Raw genomic sequence first — 9736 nt, forward strand, 5'->3', positions numbered from 1 at the left:
TAGTTCTATAGCCCATTTTTTAAATTGAATTGTTTATTATTTTGACCTCTATTTTCTTGAGTTCTTTATATATTTTGGCAATCAGCCCTCTGTCAGATGTGGGTTTTTTGAAAATCTTTTCCCATTCTGTAGGCTGTCATTTCGTCATATTTACTGTGTCCTTTGCCTTATAGAGGCTTCTCAGTTTTATGAGGTCCCATTTATTAATTGTTGTTCTCAGTTTCTGTGCTACTGGTGTTATATTTAGGAAGTGATCTCTTGTGCCAATGCATTCAAGACTACTTCCTACTTTCTCTTCTATCAGATTCAGTGCAACTTGTTTTATATTGAGGTCTTGAATTCACTTGGACTTGGGTTTTGCGCATGGCGATAGATATGGATCTATTTGCAATCTTCTAAATATTGATGTCCAGTTATGCCAGCATCATTTGCTGAAGATGCTTTCTTTTGTTTTCCATTGTACAGTTTTAGATTCTTTGTCAAAAACCAAGTGTTCATATATGTGTGTGTTAATGTCAGGGTCTTCAATTTGATTCCATTGGTCCACATGTGAGAAACATCATCCTTTACAATAGCCGGAAATAATATAAAATACCTTGGGGTAACTTTAACTGAGCATGTGAAAGATCTGTATGACAAGAACTTTAAGTCCCTGAAGAAATAAATTGAAGAAGATATCAGAAAATGGAAAGATTCCCCATGGTCAGGGATAGGTAGGATTAACATAGTAAAAATGGCAATCTCACCAAAAGCAATCTACAGATTCAATGCAATCTCCATCAAAATCCCAACACAATTCCTCATAGACCTGGAAAGGACAATACTCAACTTCATTTGGAAAAACAGAAAACCCAGGATAGCTATAAGAATTTTGTACAACAAAGCCACCTCTGGAGGCATCACCATCCCTGACATCAAGCTCTACTATAGAGCTACAGTAATAAAAACAGCTTGATATTGGCATAAAAATTGACTATATGGTATTTTGTGTAAGGCTTATAACTACAAATAAAATGTTTCAAAAATATGCAATAACAAGAAATAATTAAAGCCATATGGCTGGAGTTACAGGCAGTTCTAAGCCACCTAACATGGGTGCTTATGAACTTAACTTGGGTCCTCACAGCTGAGTCCTCTCTCCAGCCCCCAGCTCTCTTGTTCTTTCTTAAGGTTTACTGTTCTTCATTTGTTACCTGTTTGTTCATGACTTCTTACTGAAGTGTGTGTGTGTGTGTGTGTGTGTGTGTGTGTGTAGTTAGGCCAAATCCCTTAACATTAAGCAGACAATTTCTGTACTCATGCATTCTTTGCAAGTTCAGGCTTGTGCATGCTCTGCTACTAGCTGCCACTTTCCCCTCCAAAGCAGAGCATAGACTCACACCACACCATGTCCACTAAGATTTGGAAGCTCCTCTTTGCTGGGCTCTGCTGGTGATGAGTGGCTACTTTGGTCTCTCTTTTTTTTTTTTTTCTTAAATCTTGTGGTTTAAAATCAGTATGTCACGGTTAAAATTTCTTTCTATTGTTCTCTTTAGGTGCATGGTGCTTTTCACATCTGTACACCACTGTCTTTAAACAGCACTTCCAAATGCCAATCACTATATTTTCAAATGTTGCTTCTTTTCCATCCTCGACTGCTACATATTTGCTTGAGACTGTCTCATACCATCTTCTTAGTCCTTGCTTCTATTGCATAATGTCAGCCATCTTGTTTTTATTCTTAATTTCAGTCTCGTTTCTCTGTGCTGCAACCTGAGTGGCTTCCCCAGCTCCATCAGAGACTTCTCAGCTATGTCGAGTCTACCTTCAGGTGATAAGCTGAATTCCTGATCCATGATTGTGATGGTGAGTAACAGCTGTCCAGTACTTTTGGTCAGTTTCCTCACCACTTGCAGAGTTTTCATTTTGAAGACTTGTATTCTACAAAGTTAAGCAGTTATTGTTACATAATCAACTGTTATCTTCTGTGGTGCAACTTTATGGTATTGTTGTCTCATGAGGGTTCAAACTAAGATTCAGTGTTCCTATGGGCTCCCCTTTTTGTGATTTCTTTCTCTGCTTGACAATTTTTGCATGGTAAATCATATTTAATTAAATTGATTTTTAATCTGCTAAAATCTGTGTCCTGAAATTGAGAATGTATTTTTTAGGGTTATTAACAGTTGGTCACCGCTTTGGGTTTTTCCAGAGTCACACTATTTACCCTTACAAATCTTGGTTGGAGCCTTTCCCACATCCCCACAGGCTTTGGACAATAAGGACAGTCGCCTCAATTTTCTGTAATGGTAATCATGGAGCCTGACTCCCTGTCATATCCCGGATCTGTGATGTGCACCACTGACCCCCCTTCCCCTGCCTTGGGACTTTCCCATAGGTCCTTTGGCAGCATGCTTTGGTGATGACACCGTGATTTTCACAGCCAGAGGTTCTCTCTGGGTGACCTAATTTAACAGCCATCAGTGCTGAAAGCCTTCATATATAAGCAAGCCATGTATACATCAGCCACAAGGTAGAAAATAGAGGATTTAATCCATTTTGCAGATGGATGACAAAACCTTAAGAAATATATGGGAGTAAAATTGTATAAGGGCAAACTAAAAATTTTCTATAGAAAGATAAGCTTTATGGTTAGCACTTGTTTTACTCAACATGATCACAGGAGGGTTGATTATTTTTATAAAATCTTTAAATTTGAACTGATGATATAGTAACAATAATAACACCTGGGCACATTTTTAAATATTATTTTTACTCAAAGTTTTGATAATATCCATTATATATGGTTTATATATATGTATGTATATTACATATATGAATATATAAATCACACACAACACACACAAAACATATATATATATATGTATGTGTATATATATATATATATATATATATATATATATATATATATATATATATATATATTTGGTACTAAGGAATCTCCCACTGTAACCTTAGAAAGCTTCCTGTGCTAAGAAACCAAGCCCAGGACTTCCTTGATTCCATCTTGCCATTTGGAGACTACCTTCTTATTGGATTTTTGCAGATATCCTATGGCTGTGGCAAGAATAGTCAACAGGAGTTTCCAAATTCTAGAACAATGATAAAAGTCATAAAAATAAGTACCACTCTGATTCATTCAGTCAGTCACACAGTGCTGTTATGCTTGACACTGGATGAGCAGTTTTATTAGCCCATGAGTTTTCCATTAGAGGTCTGAAAATTATCTAGTCTGGTATTACGGTCATTAGAACTGCTCATGTGCCAGTGTTTTTTATGACTCTCTTGATGTTTGCATCCTAGCTGCATTTGATGCTCTCAAGAAAGCAGCAGGACAGCACAGCCATGGAGAAGGACCCAGTAAGAGTTAAGGAGACACTATCTGTGTTTGAAAAGGCTCACCCAGCAATTCAGCATATTAGATAAGCATACCCAATTTAAGATTTCTCCTTAAAGAAGATCAAAGGAATCTAGGCAAACTATTTAACAGATAAGGCAAAGCTCCTTCTGAGTGATGTCTTTGACCAACAATTCAGGAGAACTGTTGCAGAATAGTATTTTAAGATGTGTTACATTTGTTTATGCTGTGGAACATTTATTTAATGATGCAAAGATGTGTTCAATTCTTTTATGTTGCATTTGTTTAACTCTGTGAAGCTGTGTCACTTTGCTTGTCTAAAATACCTAAAAGAGCTGAATGGTCAATAGCAAGGTAGGAGAAAGGCTAGGTGGGGCTGGCAGGCAGAGTGAATAAATAGGAGAAATCTGGAAAGAGAAGATCAAGGAGTGCAAGAAGGAGGAGGACTCCAGGGTCCAACTACCCAGCTACACAGAAAGCCACAGAGTAAGAAGTAAAGAAAGGTATATAGGATAAAGATAAAAGGTCAGAGGCAAAAAAGTAGATAGGATAATTTAAGAAAAGCTGGCAAGAAACAAGCCAAGCTAAGGTCAGGCATTTATTTATAAGTAAAAATAAGCCCCTGGGTGGTTTATTTGGGAGCTGGGTGACTGCCCCTCAAAAGAGACAAAGAGTAAAAAACAACCAACAACAGAGAACATAGAAAGAAAATGAAATTCTAGCACTGATCTGTTCAGCATAAACCTCGTCTCCTGAAAACTCTGTAAACAAATCCATCTAATCATCACAGTTTAACCACACATGAAATTTTTCCACACTGCAACTTTCTATCTCTGTTTAGTTTACATATTACTCCTTTTCTTTCTTGTTCTGAAATTTTACAATTTTATTTCTTTCAAGAAAAAAAAAACTATTTTTTCCTTAATGCAAGCATATGCCTGACATGTTTTTCCTTTAAAAGATACATATTATTTTATTTATTTTCATATGTAATTGTTTCCTTTCATCTTTCTTTTCCAATGGGTTCCGACATACCTAATAGAGTTTGTAACCTTAGGTACCTTAATTTATAGTGAAAACTAGGAAGTAGATGATTTTGCAATCTTTCATTTTTGAAAAGATTTCATAATCTTTAAAAAGTATGTTTCCTCATAACATATTTTATATGTGATACAGGATATTCTTACCAGCAGACTCTAGTTCCTTTTTTGTAAGAAACCCAAAATGGACATTAAATTATCCAAAAGGTTGTCTTCACTGTGGGACACTGGGAAAGGGATGACATCACTGTCTTGTAGATGGTCTTCTTGTCAGAATGTTCACCATGAGGCTATTAATGCTTGACAGAGAGCTTTGGTTTTTGTTTGTTTGTTTGTTTAGAAGTCAGTGGTCTTAATCTAGAATTTACACACACACACACACACACACACACAGAGAGAGAGAGAGAGAGAGAGAGAGAGAGAGAGAGAGAGAGAGAGAGAAACATCAGCAAAGGACAGGTTTTATGTTTTCATAGGATCCCAGATTCTTTTGTTATGTAAATGGAACAATTGTGCCATTTAGGATTGAACTAATCCTTTAATTGTAGAGAAAGTTTTAGTTGCTGAGAGACAGTGTTAAAGGGAAGTGCCCCAATGGGACTCCACATTCAATGAGAAAATACACTGGGCAGCAAATACTGCAGGAGTCTTCTTGCTGTGTAGGACGGGGTTCCTCCTCAGACACACTATGGATGAGGAGGTGGCAGGATTGCCAGATATGATTAACCCGTTAGGAGACAGAGTTCCAGGCCAGCCTGGGCTATAGAATGAGACCCGTCTCAAAATAAATTTTAAAAGCAAAATGTAAACAAGACGATTTTTCATACATAACATCAGAAAAAGACATACTAATTGTTAACATCTACACAAAGCTTTTGGATTTGCCAAGCTCTTTTTGGCACAGAGTTTGAAAAATTTACCAAGACTTTTCAGAATTTTTTTTAACAATCAATCTAACTGGTGTTTTCCACCTCCAGACAGACTGAAAGAGGAAGTTTGTGGATGCAGAACCACAAGATGGCTCAATAAGGCAAGTCCCTTCATGTTCATTGTCCGTGCTCTCTGGTAGTTCCCCTTATGAGAAGCCAGAGAGTACCTCATATACGTTTATTTGTTTACTTAAAACGTCCAATGCAATGCATTGGAATGTGTCTACTAGAAAATATAAATATAGATGTCTTAGAATGGTTTGATATCACAAGATACCTCATGAAACCCACACTGGAAACTATTGTTTAAAAGAAAAGAAATTACCAGGGTTGGTGAGAATGTGGAAAAATTGGGCTCATGAGAATGTGGGATATCACAAGATTATGGGAAGAGTATGGAGATTCACCAAAAGGCGTGCACGTGTGCGTGCGTGCGTGCGTGCGTGCGTTAGTGTGTGTGTGTGTGTGTGTGTGTATGTGTGTGCTTGTGTGTATGTCACTACCATATGACCTAGCAATTCTATTTAATTTATAACCAAAAGAAATGAAAGTAAAGACTAGAATAGTTGTACACAAACATACATAGCAATTTTATTCACAATAACTGGGATATGCTGTCTGTCTGCTTATCTGTGAATGTTATTCTTGGTTGTCAACTTGACTACACCTGGAATTAACTAAAACCCAAGAAGCTGGGCGTTTTATTTGAAGTGGGAAGACCCATCCCAAACACAGATATTTTGAGGTGGGGAGACCACCTTAAAACTTCTGGAGGCAGAATGTATAGTGAACATGCAAGAAGAAAGGAGCTAATGAGTTGTTATTTTTTTAATGAGAAGACTTACAATTTTTGCAAAATTGAACAGTGCTGGCAATAAATTGAGGCAACAATCGGTCAGCAATGTGAATGTACTTAAAATGAAAATTTTAATATTACAATGAAAATTGATGTTTAAAAATCAATAGAATTCTAATATATCCTTCTTTCTACTTTGGGGAACACATGCACTGAGGAGGCTGCTTCCTTCAGTAAGCAAGACCTTTGGCTTCTCATTTCTGCATGCCTCACTGCACAGCCTTGAGCTTACAATGCATCTTCTGTTTAGATTATAACCTGATGCATAGTGAGAATACGAGAGTTGCACCAACCAGTTGGAACTTGAGAAAGTCTTGGATCCTGTTTGTTCCAGTGAAGCTCTGTGGTCAAACTCCTCTCCTCCATACTGCCATCCATCCATCATTCATTACGTCCTGTAGCCCATGGTTCCTGTTGTCCTGAACAAACATAGCATATCTAATTGCCTCCTCCCCTTCTGAAGCTTCTAATGCCTCAGTTTCACAGATCTGTTTCCCCTCTTATTTATTAACATAAGATTTGGGTATGTTTTTAAAATAGCTGTTTAGTTTGGGATTGTTTGCTTCTTTTAATTGCAATCTCAGAATAGATAAAACACCTTTTGCCTCAGCATTTTCCTAGTCCTTGGCAAATAACTTCACCTCCTGGGACCTTATCTTCATCTATGATGTGTAGACTTAAATATGGCTACTTAAATTTGCTTTTCAAGTAAACCCTGAATTTCTTATCACTGCAAGAATGCTTCAGTTATCATAAACAAAGATCATGTATGATCATTGAGATCTCCTTTGTCGGTGCAATCTACTGTTGCATAAACCTGAGACCCGATTAAAAGGACCAAATTGCCCAGCAGGTGACAACAGCCTGCATCTCTTTCTTTCCTATACTGTGTGCATAGGATGTCAGGGGCTGGAAGAGGCAGCAAAGCTCTTTGCACATTGTAAGGGATTTAACTGAGATTCTTATGGAAATCTCCAAATTCTTTGATTTGATTATTTCTTCTGATTAAAGTCAGATTAAGGGGTGGTGGCAATGAGGTCATTACTTACAGGCTTAGATTCTTGCTATGCTTTGCCCCAAACACCAACCTTCCTTGACTCTAGAGTATTAGAGCCTAGTGTCTCTCACCTTTGGTGACCATCTTCCCATTCTCTTTCATCCCTAGCCTATGTCCCTCTCCCAACTTGGGCGTGGGGATATAAAATGTTTTAACTTGAATAGTTATTACTGAAAATGTACTTTTTCTTTGGTACTATTTAAATTGAGTTCTTGTAGGAGGGCTCTGTTATCTTCCTGGTGAATGTGAGGCACCTCTAATGTGTTCCCTGTCATGAACCAAGAGGGCAACTCTAAGTGGGAAGCACTTAATGGGCTGTCTGTAAAGCTCACTGGTATCCAGAAACTCAGACAAGTTCCATTTCTGCCTCCACTTCTCCAAGCTGTTTCCTGGGATCCAACCATTCCCCTCAGAGAAGAGTCAGGAAGCCAAGCGACAACGAGATGCTAGGGAGGCCAGACAGAAGTGAAGGTGGTGGAGTCTCTCAGACTACAAAATACAGTGCACATGGCTTCTGGTCAACACTCGTGGTCTCTTGTGGGTACAGTGAAGTTGTTACGAATGCCAGCTTTGCCTGGTCCCACTACCATCATCTATATCCCTGCTGACCGACTCCATGATGCAAGTGGGGCACATCTTTCGTGGGACAGAATGGAGCACCCTTGTACTGGGAGGCAGGTCCTCATTGCTTTGAGTCTGCTTCTGCTGTGCTCCATGTGAAGAAGGAAACATTGCATGTGCCCTGGCTCATCGAGTCTATTAATTCTACAAGTTTGTTTGGTGTAACTAACCAAAAGCAATAGGGGGGATCATGAACTGTCAGGCAGATCTGTGGTTTCTATCTTCTTGAAGACTCATCCTAACCCGAGAGCTCACAGCATGGGCTGCTGGGCCTCTGCCTGCAGAAAGAGTAAGTCAGGGGTTCCACATGGGTGTCTGCCCCAAAGGCTTGGTGGCAGTGGAGGGAGCCCTTGTGTCATCTTTGATGCATTAAAAGATTTCTCATAGTGCTTTCTATGTGGCTTGTTCCAGCAATCGGGTATTTTTTTTTAACCTGACACCCTCAAGGTAGGAGGACATCAATAAATTATTTTAAGCAATTGGTTCTGAGACTAAAAACACATACAAGTATTACCACAGGAGATTGACTGCACAGCAGGCAGGTTTCACAGATTCCTGTTAATAAATAAATGTATTTAAAAACCGTGAAAAGAATAAGTGAAAAAAATGCATTGATAAAAAGATTGATTTAGCAATTCCACAATGTGTACTTATGGCAACATGTCATATTATATAATAAATATATGTAGCTTTGCTTGCCAACTAATATGAACATAAGATTTGCAGCAAATAAATGAAGCAAATGAAAGGTATGAATAACAGTACTAGCTAATGAAGAATGAATGAAACAGACCTGGATCTCAGATCTGCAAAATCTGTTCTCTGGGCCTTGACTTCAGATGATCTGATAATTCCCAGAAACACCAGCTTCAGATTCAGGACTAAACAGCCAAACTGTCAAGCAGATGTCATCAGGTCCTGGAGAGCCACTTGTGTCTTATGTATTCAGTGAGGCCCTTCACGAAGACCCAGCTACAGAACCATCAACACTTCATATCTCTGTCCCTGGGTATCTTTTGAAATCTTATTACGTTTGTAAATATATAAAATGCCGAGTGTTGCTTATTTATTATTGTTTTTAAGCTCAAGGACAATTTTAAGAGAATTTCAAATAAAAACTACGGAGAATGCTAGCTCTAGATCTCGGCAAAGGAGGAAGAAATGGGAGAGAAAAGCAAAAGCCCCACCATCTCAGTTAGCATGGAGGTCAGCCATAGGGCAGACAATAGAGAAAGAACGAAAATGCCCAAATGACCAGGGAAAGCAGACTTAGGCTCTGGCTAAAACCTGACAGAAAAATTAGTCAAGGGGAAAAACAGGAAAAATCAAGACACAGAAAGGCAAACAGACTTAACAGAACTTTAAAGGCGATCTAGAGCAACTGTGTTAAGGGGTAGGGATTCTGGGAAGGAAAAATGTGTTAGCTCATTAAAGTACTGATTATCCCTGCTATCTCTTTAGCATGGCTTAAGGTAGAACCATCTTCCTTTGGCTGGGCGATTCACATACCCAACTGGATTGTTAGGTCTCCATCAAGTCAGGGATTCTATTCCTTTGACCATAAAGAACTTTCCCATAATCAGCCTTCATTGCCACTGCAGCATTCCCACCTCTGCAGAGGCAACCTTAAGATCATTTAGGAGATGGGCTGAAATTGGAGAATAGGTATAATTTATGTTTACCATGAAAATCTAGAGATTTCAAAGCTGCTCGCCAGAAGGGACTAAGGTCTGGATTAGAGTTTTAGTTCCCATCCTCATGTACAGCCTCTAGGATTTAGTGTATGTTTATGTTCACAAGAATATAACCATCAAAAAATAGGTACTCAAAATCCTGTGCTAATCCCTCCTAACAGACTGTATAGGGAGCTGATGCCAA

Source organism: Peromyscus maniculatus, chromosome 17 (genome assembly GCF_049852395.1).
Source record: "Peromyscus maniculatus bairdii isolate BWxNUB_F1_BW_parent chromosome 17, HU_Pman_BW_mat_3.1, whole genome shotgun sequence".
In the NCBI taxonomy this organism is placed as follows: domain Eukaryota; kingdom Metazoa; phylum Chordata; class Mammalia; order Rodentia; family Cricetidae; genus Peromyscus; species Peromyscus maniculatus.